The sequence below is a fragment of the Palaemon carinicauda genome, chromosome 12 (assembly GCF_036898095.1).
Source record: "Palaemon carinicauda isolate YSFRI2023 chromosome 12, ASM3689809v2, whole genome shotgun sequence".
Taxonomy (NCBI): domain Eukaryota; kingdom Metazoa; phylum Arthropoda; class Malacostraca; order Decapoda; family Palaemonidae; genus Palaemon; species Palaemon carinicauda.
In genome coordinates this window covers 43,060,277-43,073,443 of record NC_090736.1, presented here as the reverse complement: position 1 = coordinate 43,073,443, position 13,167 = coordinate 43,060,277, and positions in this window count along the sequence as shown.

The window sequence follows — 13,167 nt, the reverse complement described above, 5'->3', positions numbered from 1 at the left end:
CTTTTCATGGTTTTTGTAATGCATAGAAGAGTAGTAGATGGTGAAGAAGGATTGGACTGGATTGGTAACAGGAAATTACCTGACCTAGAGTATCCTCATGATACTGTCCTTATAAGCAGAACACCACAGGACTTGCAAAGTTTGCTTTCCAGAATGCATGAAATATCACATGAGGTTGGGCTCAAGATGAAAAGAAGAAAGACAGATGATGAGAATGAAATATACAATGGAAGATGAAATATCATTGGAAGGAGAAAAGATTAATGAAGTAGAATCATTTAAATATTTAGGGACTATGATCTCTAGTACAGGGTCTTTAGAATTGAGGTTCAATGAGATAGAAAAAAAGCAAATCGATGGCTAGGTCAAGTAAAATTTTGTAAGCGAATCGACTGAAATTACTTTTAAAAATCAGACTATATATTATTTCAGTGAGATCAGTGTTACAGTGCGGACACTAGTTGTGGTGTGTCAATGAAATGATATCCAACAGATTTTGTAGATTTGAGAACAAAGTCGTGAGAAGAATATTGGAAGTTAAATGGCAGGACAGGATTCGAAATTAAACTACAAGAGAGATCACTCAAGTGATGTAATTATGCGGATGAGATAATGATGATAGGTAGATGGTGTTGGTTTGCGAATGCTCTTCGTACTCACAAAGAGAGATTAGTTCTCCAAACCTTTCACTGGGCTCCACAAGGAAGTAGAAGAGGTGGAAGTCCCAGCCTTACAGGGAAAGCGTGAGGTAGGAGATGATGAATGGAGAAGTGTTGATTTAAAAGCTCAAGATAGACACAACTGGCGAAATCTAACTGAGGCCCTTTGCGTCAATAGGCGTAGGGGATGATGATGATGAATATTTTTACAACTATTATCAAATTATCAAGACATATAACATTGTAGAATAGGAATCATGACTTAGTTATACAACTTCAAGGAGCTACTTGGTTGATCCAGTAATTGAAGGAGATTCTCTCTCCTTTGGTGGAATGGAAAAAGGTTTTGAGTGTGAGGGAAATTAGCATTCGAGAAAGCTTTGGGATTGAGTAAGGCGGGGCAAAAATCTTTATTCAATTCAGTCGAGGTGAATTTCCCTGGTATGGGAATACACCGACTGGCTCCTGGTTTGAAGTCTACGGCATTAAAGCATTTCGATATAGATAAAAAAAAACATTTATATATCCTAAAGCATCAACAGAGAGAGCTGTATTTATATAAGAAACACGCACACAAGCACACACATATAATAAATTATAATAAAATATAATATAATATAATATAATATAATATAATATAATATAATATAATATAATGTAATATAATATAATGTAATATAATATATATATATATATATATATATATATATATATATATATATATATATATACGTATATATATATATATATATATATATATACGTATATATATATATATATATATATATATATATATATATATATATATATATATATATATTTATATATATACACACACATATATATATATATATATATATATATATATATATATATATATATATATATATATATATATATATATATATATATATATATACATATTTATATATACATATACATATACATATATATATATATATATATATATATATATATATATATATATATATATATATATATATATATATATATATATATACATACATACATACATACATATATATATATATATATATATATATATATATATATATATATATATATATATATATAGATAGATAGATAGATAGATAGATATAAACAACCAGTACTAGTCTGCTGCTAAACAAAGGCCTCAGACATGTCCTTACACTTGCCTTTCGTTTATGGTCTTTCTATGCCAGTCCACACTCGGAAATTTTCTTAGTTCGGTAATCCATCTTCTTATTTTCATTCTACTTCTTTGCATTCACTGGGACCATCTGATTAAATACATTTCTTTTTAGAGAAAGGGGCAATCTCATTCTGTTTACCAAAAGCTCTCCATCCTATGCTTATCTTTCTTTTAATTTCGGCTCTCAATCCCATGCTTAATCTTCTTTCAATTTAGTTCTCGCGTCCTGGGAAAACATACTGTCTGTCATGAGTTCGTACAATATATTCATTAAGAATCTATAGAAGTTCTTCCATAATGCTTATTTTTCCTTTCTGCATTTTCATTGAACATTATCTTAATTTTACTCATATTCTTTTTCAGCCAAACATTTCTGCTTTCTCTGTTCAAATCTTCTATCATCTTTCGTAATTCCTCCCATGATTCACTAAAGATAACTAAGTATTCAGCAAATCTTACATTCTTAAGGTATTCCCCATTAATATTAATTCTTACATTTTCCCAATTTCTTTTTTTTTTTTACTTTTAGACATTCTGTGGATAATACAGGAGAGATGGTGTCTCCCTGTCTCTAACTCCATTTTCAATTAGAATTTTCTCACTATCTTTAAGTAGTTTTAGGAATGCTGTACTTCCTGTATAGATATTTTCAAGTGTTCTAACATAAGATCCATCTATTCCTTTCATTACAGCTGAGGCTTTGACATAATCAAAAGCTGTCATAGTTTAGAAATGCCATAAATAGTCGTTTGTCATATTCTTCCATTAGCTGTTTGATTATATGGATATCGTCAGTTGTTATACATCCACTTTTAAAATCTGCCTGCTCTCTTGGTTGATTAAAGTCTAGCTGTCTTTCTATTCGGGCTAGTATGATCTTTGTAAATATTTTATATATTGCGGAGAGTAAACTTATTGGAGGGTAATTTTTCAGGTCTTTTGTGTCTCCCTTTTTGTGATTTAGTATAATGATAATGTTTTTTCAAAGCTGTAAGTATGAAGCATTCTTGGAGACATTAGGAATAGAGTTCAGCGACTTTTACTACTATGAAATCTCCTCCATCTATTATTAAATCCAATGTTAGGACATCTTCTCCCGCTGTTTTGGCTCTTTTCATGCCTTTTAATGCTTTCTTTACTTCTACTGTTACGTTTGGTACCGGCCCAAGTGTTTCATTATTTTTATTGGCAGTTATTTCTTATATCACTATTATATAGCATTGTATAGAAATTCTCTATAATTTCTATCACTCCATCTCTATTGTTGATAATATTTCCATTTTAATCCTTTAAAGCAAACATCTGTTGGCACCCTGTTCAGTCTTTTTTCATCAATTTGATGTCTTCCTTCTTTAGTGTTTCCTCAATTTTGGTCTAATTGGTCTAGATTGGTCTAGATTATTTTGGATAGTTCTGCTAATTCTATTTTATCCCTCTTGGATTTTACCTTCATTTCTAATCTTTTCTGTACAATATTTTTGGGCTATTCTGATATTTTTCTTTGACCTTAAGAACTTTTCCACATATCCCTTGTGCTGATTCAAATATAAATTTTGTTAAATTACTGTTCATTTCTTCTTTACCTGTTTTCATTTCATCATGTAGCTAGGATGTACCTATCTTGTATGGCTAAACTAAACTCAACAGTTTATTTTAGCATTATAAATACATACATACATACATACATACATACATGCACACACACACACACACACACACACACACACACACATATATATATATATATATATATATATATATATATATATATGTGTGTGTGTGTGTGTGTGTGTGTGTGTGTATATCCCTTTCTCAGCAGGAATACCTTACTGTGGTGAAAGGATTTGTGTATGGCAATGATCAACAAAGCTGTACAAGTCAGGGGCCTCAGGGCCGCTCATACTAAGTAGGTTTGTTATGAGCAATCAGACTAAAGCGTGGTGATGGCCAAACCTCAACCATGAATAAAGACATGACTGAGTCCTTTGTCCTGAAGTGGACAAAGTTGATATCAATACTTGTTGTAGTTAATAATGCTGCTTTGGAATATATAAAGCGAATAATAACTTAGGAGATCGGAGGATTTTGTTCAAAGAATCTATATCACATCTTTATAAAGGCGTCACAATTTTGATAGCTTCCACCTGACTTAAAAGTTTAGCCCTAAATTTTATTTTTTCTTTATTTCTTTAGAGATATATGTAATAGTTATATATTATATGTTTAAAACACATGACGTAATACGTCATTGTGGCAGTAGAAGCTAGCGTGAAATTTGCTGTAGTCAGACAAGATCATAACAGGATGCGTTTTGCATATCTCAGCAATGTAACATTTTTATGAAGCATAAACACAAATACGAACCGTGTGAAAGAGTTGTGTCGCCACCGGATGCAGGTGTCTTCCTAGACTAATGTAGAGTTTACATTATGTGTTTAAATGCTGAGATAACTAACTATACGATATCTGTGATATCGATATTTTAGCCAGTTCTTATCAATACTTCACCTGGAATGGTCATCCGACCAAACCAGCTATAATCCTGTGATGGAGATGTTAACACTGTTGTTTTTTAAGAAATAAACCATTTTGAAGTTAACTGGTTTGACTTTACTTCAAGACTCAACATCCTCAACTAACATACTCAATGTGTGTTAACAACAGTAGCACACTAATAAATGGCGGCAGCGATAAAACTCTAAGAATCAGAGAAAGATCTTCTAGTATCAACGAATAAAACTCTAAGAATTAGAGATAGATCTTCAAGAAATCAACAATAAAACTCTAAGAATTAGAGAAAGATCTTCAAGAAATCAACAATAAAACTCTAAAAACCAGAGAAAGATCTTCAAGAAATCAACAGTAATGAATCTACAATTTTGACTAAGTATCATAGTCCATCGAAGAAGGAAACATTTAATGAATGTTATACATACAAACTGATGAACTGGATCTTCAATCAACATCCTAGGAAACTCAAGGGCTGACGTTCAACGCTTACAAAACATATTCAGGAAGCACTACATTCAACGGAAATCGGACCGAAACATTCACCCAAACATCAAGAGAGAGAGAGGAAATTGGACCGAATATATTCACCCAAACATCAAGAGAGAGAGAGAGGATATGATGACGTCATAAAAAACCATATAAAGCTAAGTACAATTTTCTTATTCATTTCAGTATTGAGCAGTGAAGTGTAGTTATCACGAGTCGTTAGTCGATTATTACTGGGGTGAGTGGTTTGCTAATCTTTTATTTTCCTTTCATTAAAGGAAACTGTGTTCAACTCCGAATTCTCATCTAGAATTTTTTCTCTCTTTGTGCTAATTCCGTTTTCTTTCAGAAATTCTCGGGAAATATCTTTGTGTTCCGTTTTCTTTCAGAAATTCTCGGGAAATATCTTTGTGTTCCGTTTTCTTTCAGAAATTCTCAGGAAATGTCTTGGGATTAGTAGCATTGTTTTGGGGAATTTTGTTATAATCTTTATCATTAAGTGCTTATGCGTTTATGCAGTGGACGTCTGTATTCATATAGATATTTTGATAGAATTGCAAGGGGTCGAAGAAATAGAAAAAGAAATACCGTAATCATGACGCCCCCTGTGAGCCCCCTCCCTGGACCTAGTGGCACAGGACAGATAAATCCTCTCCCGATTGTGACGCTTGTAAATGCCAGGTCAGCAATCCTTCCTTTTCAGGGTCGGGTTAATGGGTTCTTGCCTCAAAATGTGGAGTCATAGATTTCATCCGTCGATGCCCATTTAAATGCCAAATAAATCGTAGACCCTTTTGTACAATTACAAGAAGCTAAAAGTTTTATAGATTTTTCCAAGGGGGGATGCGAGTGCATATTTAAGAGGTGTTTCATTTCAAGAAGCAGTTACCTGGGATGATTTCAAAGTTAGGTTACGCGCGGTCTATGGGGGTGAAGAAGCCTTGGATGTAGTATTAACGTTAAGAAATACACTTAATCAAGCCACTATGACTCGGCTTAATGTTATTGAGAGAGCAGCTCTTATAGCCAATAGGCTTAATGAATATCAAGATATTTTAGGTAATTCCACTTGGGTTACTAGAGATAACATCTCCGTGAAAGATTTTTTACGATTAATGTATTTAACTTGCATGACACTTATGTTGCCTAGAGCTTTAGTGCGGTATTTTGATAAAAAGTTAACGCCTGCAAGTACGGAATTGGATGTATATAAACAGATAAAGAAACACATGTCTAAGTGTCCTGACCTTGATCCCGTGTTAACTCAAGTTTTTGCAAAGAATGAAACAAAGCCACAACAAGTAAATGTAGTTAATAATAGTCAAGTTTCGGGAATGACGTGTTATAATTGCAAACGTCAAGGTCACTTGATCGCGGACTGCAGAACAGTTAAGTATACAAACTATCTCATCGATACATAATAGTTCGACTCATTCATATAGTCAGTGCTACTCGCGTAAGACACAACAGAATCCAAGAAATACACAGTCAATTCTACAGTCAGTTCCATATGGAAATAAAAAGAAAAATCCTCATTTTAATAATAAGAAGAAACAGCCAAACGTCAATGTAGTTCAGAATCCGAAATAAACAAACACTTCTTCGAATAACGCTGAGCCTGGGTCGTCAAACCAGACCTCGCAAGGTCAGACTAATTTTCAGAATGTGCAGAGCAAAGCAAATACCACATAATTACCTCCAGTGGGGAAGAGAGTGATGTTGGGTCAAGGTCATTCATGTCAACATCAGTAGTATTGAATAATCAATTTAATGTTTTATTAGATCATTGTGAGGCAATAGATTTTCCTATGAAACACACGGCCGAATTAAGTAAATCAGTGCATGCTCCCGTAGATTTGCAACGAATTCATACAATAATAAGCCAAAATGAGTTACGACCAACATTATATGCTGTATATTTAGAACACAAATCCTTTATGTTATTTTTTGACTCTGGTAGTCCACGTAATATCATGGATTTGAGGACACATCATTTGTTGTTTTTGAACTTTCCGATTGAATAATCTTAAAATTTCCTGACTTTGGTAAGGAATTCTTCATTGCAACAGATGCCTCAGACTTAGGAGTAGGAGGGGTATTGCTTCAGCAATATGATAAACAATTTTTCCCGATAGCTTTCTATTCTCGAAAACTGCGAACTTCCGAAAGTAAGTATGCAGTAATAGACAAATAAGGGCTAGCTATTGTTAATTCACTAGTGCATTTCAAGTTCATAATATACGGTTATCCCGTTAAGGTTCTTACTGACCATAAACCACTAACCGAGTTCTTTAAAGGCTTCAACCACAGCCCCAAACGAACTCGGTGGCATTTGATCATTCAAGACTTTGGCGCGAGAATCGGGTATTTACCTGGGAAAGCAAATATCATTGTGGATGCATTATCACGCAACCCCGTGTCATCTTGTACGGAGCCTTTAGCTGAATTAATAGATATATCAACATCCATGCCTATTGTTAAAACGATATCTGAACAAGAAGATTTAGGCAGGAGCGCTGAATTATTACTGACTGAGCAAAGAAAAGATCAGAAATTAGAAACAATTATAAATGCTTTGAAAGGCAATCATGAGGAAAAGGGATATATAAAGTATAAGCAGCAGAATTATATAATCAAAGATAATATTCTGTGTAGGACCGTGACAAGGAAAACCCGCAATACACCACATGTAACTAACAACCAGGTAGTGGTACCAATCTCCCTTATTTCCACTGTCCTGAATTGGTTGCATGCAAATCCATTACATGGACACCCGGGGTTCTCATTAATGTCACAGAAAGCCAAATCATTGTTTTATTGGCATACATTGCTTACAGATATAAAAAAACACATAGCTAATTGTCGCACATGTCAGGAAAACAAAGGGCATACGAAAACACCTGTCAGCCTAGGGGCTTATCCCGTGCCCTATCAACCCTTTGAAAGAATACATTTAGATTTGTTAACAGGATTTTACGAGTCAGACAGAGGAAATAAGCACCTCTTAGTAATTGTAGATGCTTTAACTCGATATACAGAACCAACAGCGCTTAAAACTAAAACTGCGATGGAATGCGCTAGGAAGTTTTACGAGTGTTACATATGTAAACATGGAATTCCACACATGATAATCTCAGACTCGGGTGGAGAATTTAATAATCACTTTCTTACCTCATTGTGTGAATTCCTTAGCATAAAGAAAATAAATACCATGATATATCACCCAGAGTCAAATGGGCTAGTGGAAAGAGCAAATAGGAAGGTTTTAAATATATTAAGAGTAACACTAGGGGGATCAGACCCCAACTGGGATATTGCAATACCTGCGGTACTGAGTACTCTGAATCATTCATATCATATATCAATTGAAATGTCACCGCATGAAGCATTGTATGGTACCCCAGTTAGAACGCCTTTCCATGTATTAACGCCTACTACTAATCTATCAAATCCTTTAAAAGAATGTATAAATGCAAGCAAAAGTCGTTTTGATATCCTTCGAAAGAATTTAGAAGAATCACAAATCATAATGAAAAGGAATCATGATAAAATAGCGAAGCAAACTAAAACATATACCGTGGGTGATAATGTACCCATACAGGTAAATGTACGCAAAGGACTCAATTATAAAATAACACCTAAGTTTGAAGGCCCATTCAACATTTTGGAAACATTAACGGCCAATAGGTTTAGAGTTCAAAACGTATCCCAACCCACTGATGAGAGAATCGTACCATTAGCTCACATAAGATATTAAAAAAAAAGAAAAAAAAAAGATAGGGAAAGAAGTGAGGGAAAGATTTTTATATGTATGTTAAAAGTTTTCTTCTTAATACAGGAGTAATTGCATATATTTTTCTCGTTACAGCTTTCCAAGATGAATTTTTTGTTGTTGGGAGTGATATTGTTCGCTCAGACATTTTTCTCGTGTGGGATGAGCTCTAAAACTAAAAGTAGATTTTAAATATGGCACTATAGTTGAAAGACAAGAAGACGTTTTTATTACATCAAGCAACGTAGTAGTAAAAGTGCTGTCTCATTAGATGAGTTGCATAGAAGACATTTTCATTTGACTACAGAGAGTTCGCTTGGATCGACACTAAAAGTTGCAGAGATGCTATCTGATGACTTGCAAAATAAGACTTACAAGACAGAATATTTGGCTCGTGACCTTTTGATGTGGACTGTAGGACACAAAAATAAAGAGACACGTAACCGGTTATTTTTGCTGCACTAAACATCTTTGGGTCTATTGCAAGTTTAGGTTTAGGAATTTCCAATCGTCTTAAGATTAGTAATCAAAATAAGAAAATTGAGTTCTTGACTCATGAAGATGAATTGATTATGTCAGAACTAAGGAATCAGTTAGCTTCAATCAATCAAATTATGGATTTAGTAAATGAACATTCAAGTAATATTAATATCAGTCAGATTATGGAAGTACCAGATTTGTTGGCAACGTTAACGTATTATGATTCAAAAATAGATCAAATACATAATAGAATTGCACATTTCATTGAGAAATCAAAAGATTATGTAGAAGCTATCATGTTAGCAACTAAAGGTGTACTGTCACCCCATTTGTTGCCTATAAAATACTTAAAGTTAGTTCCGGAGAACAGACGGGAGAAACTAGGCTATATTCCTTTGTTAGACGCACGTAGGTTAGAATTTAATTACAGCCTAAATACAGTAAGCATTGAAAATAACAAGATTACGATTACAATTCCCTTTGATTCTTCTGATGCCTGGCAATCTTACAAGGATATCACCATTTCCGACTTTCATGACGAATCACTCAAATCCAGTAATATCCAGTTTGACAGGACACGTATTGATTTCCCCAGACAAGGAAACATATACGGTCATTAAAGACTTAAATCAATTAACTCACTGTTCAGACGCAATGGATAGAAAAATATGTACAGCTGACTCATTTGAATTCCATAAAACTTAATGGATTCATGCGAGTTAGGTATAGTGCTAGATGGTGCTCTCTCCCATACAAGTGAAAATTGTCTGGATAAGCTTTATCCCTTTGACAATAATGAGTTCAATTGCAGACTGAACAACGGCTCGTGGATACGATACAACAAGGACGGCTTCAATGTATCATGCCCGGACGGATCCACGTCCTATTCCCAAACCTTCGTTGCAGCAGATGGTTGTATCGAGACATCCCCTTATTCCATGGTGAAAGGGATCAAGACCATCATCAGAGAACGAGCCTACTTCGCGAACTTCACGTGGTCGACTACAATGCCACCATTACCTCTCCCATACAACAAACAGGTAGCCAAGCGGTTGATGAAAATGACCGAGATGGACCACCCGTCACCGACTTATAAAGAATTTCTTCACCCCATACTACTAGCAGGAACAGTTGTGACGGTGATGATATTTATCGCCGTTAACATCCTTGTTTGGCGTAGGTTAAGGAACAGTTTGCAGCACAAACAGAACGTTTTGCCATGTCCAGACAAAACTCCTTATTTAATTCAATTTAAAGCCGTTTGAAAGTGGCCCCTTCATTTGCTAAAAGGAGTAAAATTGTCTTGGAATAGCGTTGTGTACGAAAAGCAGTTAGTACGCTAGTAATATGTAATTGAAGAGACTATAGAACATTTGCATTTTTAAAAATACATTTAAAAAACATTTAAAAAACAAATAATTTTTTTTTCTCGGCATGTAATAAAATATATAAGCCGGAATGTTAGAAGAAAAGAGAGAGAGAGAAAAAAAAACAGAATCTATGGGCATTTAATAAAATATATAAGCCCTATATATATATATATATATATATATATATATATATATATATATATATATATATATATATATATATATATATATATATATATATATATATATATATATATATATATATATATATATATATATATATATAAATATATATATATATATATATATATATATATATATATATATATATATATATATATATATATATATATATATATGTATATATATATATATATATATGTACGAAACCGTGGTACGTGTACGTATCAGGAATTCGTGTTTGTGCACTAAAATTGAATCTTTACCAAGGTAACAAATATTTTTATTAATTACCGTATTGTAATAATCTATGTTTCTGACAAAGGTAACAATTATTCTTTAACAAAGTTACCGAATCATATGTATATCAGTATTTTTTTGGGGGTACCATATAATCATTTGCTAGCAATGTACCATATATGTGATCTGTATTTATCATGCATTTTTTTCTTTGCTTTGGTAATATCTTTTCATATGCATTATTGTTATTATTTTTTCTTAATATGCCTATTTTGAACATTCGTCCTCATTTGCTTATGGCTAAAGTTGAACAAAGAATAATACATATGTCTAGTCACACTCCTAGTAAACATATTTTGGCGTGTTGTTAAATCTTTAAAAAAAAAAAAGAATTGAGATAGCTGGCCGAGCTGATGTAATAGTCATATATTACATGTTTAAAACACATGACGTAATATGTCATTGTGGCAGTAGAAGCTAGCGTGAGATTTGCTGTAGTCAGACAAGATCATAACAGGATGCATTTTGCATATCTCAGCAATGTAACATTTTTATGAAGCATAAACACAAATACGATCCGTGTGAAAGAGTTGTTTCGCCACCGGATGCAGGTGTCTTCCTAGACTAATGTAGAGTTTACATTATGTGTTTAAATGCTGAGATAACTAACTATACGATATCTGTGATATCGATATTTTAGCCAGTTCTTATCAATACTTCACCTGGAATGGTCATCCGACCAAACCAGCTATACTCCCGTGCTGGAGATGTTAACACTTGTTTTTTAAGAAATAAACCATTTTAAAGTTAACTGGATTGACTTTACTTCAAGACTCAACATCCTCAACTAACATACTTAATGTGTGTTAACAACAGTAGCACACTAATATATAGAGGTGGAAGATTTTGATTTCTTCCATAAGATTATAGATGGAATAGATTTGTTTTTCGAATGAGCATATTAAGTCGGTTTCATATTTATTTTCTTTGTAATGCTGTAAGTTGGTGTATCATAATTCTCTCTCTCTCTCTCTCTCTCTCTCTCTCTCTCTCTCTCTCTCTCTCTCTCTCTCTCTCTCTACATATATACACACACATATATATATATATATATATATATATATATATATATATATATATATATATATACATATATATATATATATATATATATATATACATATACGCTAATATTATATATATATATATATTTTATATATATATATATATATATATATATATATATATATATATATATATATATATATATGTATATATATCTTGTATTATATATATATATATATATATATATATATATATATATATATATATATATATATATATATGTATATATATATATATATATATATATATATATATATATATATATATATATATATATATATATATATATATATTTATATATACATATGTTACAGTCAATATCTAAATCCAGGCAATTTGTAAAATGACTGAACTTTCCAGGCAATATGTGAATTGCCTGGTTCACACAGCCAATTTACAAATCGGCTAAAAATAGCAGACAATTTATAAAGTAACTAAAATTCCAATAGATTTTCTTGGCATATTGACTGAAAGGAACCCCGGTATGGATATTCTGTCAGTTTACCTATTGAAACTTTGTGTGCTGTTGTCTGTGTAGTTTATTATTGTGCGTGTAACCATTGTCTTCAAAACTTCCTCTGGAAGTTTAGATGAGCGTAGACCTACTCTGGCCTCAACACCAAAGATTACATTGTATGGGTATTGTTTGAATCAAGAGTGGTAACAGATGTTCTTTTGAAACTCCACAAACTTTCGAGTCTTTTGGGCCACTCACTTAATCATTCATTATTACCTATGAAATTAGCTTGTGTTTTTTATCACAATTAAGGCCTTCAACTGAATCCGGATACTGAATATACATTGGTTTACCATGAAACATTAACAAGTCTGGCCAAAGAAGTTTAAGTTCCGAATGTTAAATGTTGTAAATTTACTACCATTATTGCTTTGAGGAATTTGAAGTGGCCCAAACATTAACAATATGTCCATTTGTTGGAATGCATCATCAGCGGCTCTTTTGGAAGTTAAGAGACAAAATAAGCAAGACTGTTTTTAGATGATTTTGATAAAACATTATCCACTTACATTTACCTTTCATACAAGACTGCATGTCAACAAGATCCACCTGATTTGACAAAATTGGTCGTAAATCTTTTCCGTTTCTTTTGACCATGAACACAAAGATTTGAACAGTCCTACAGTATCTTG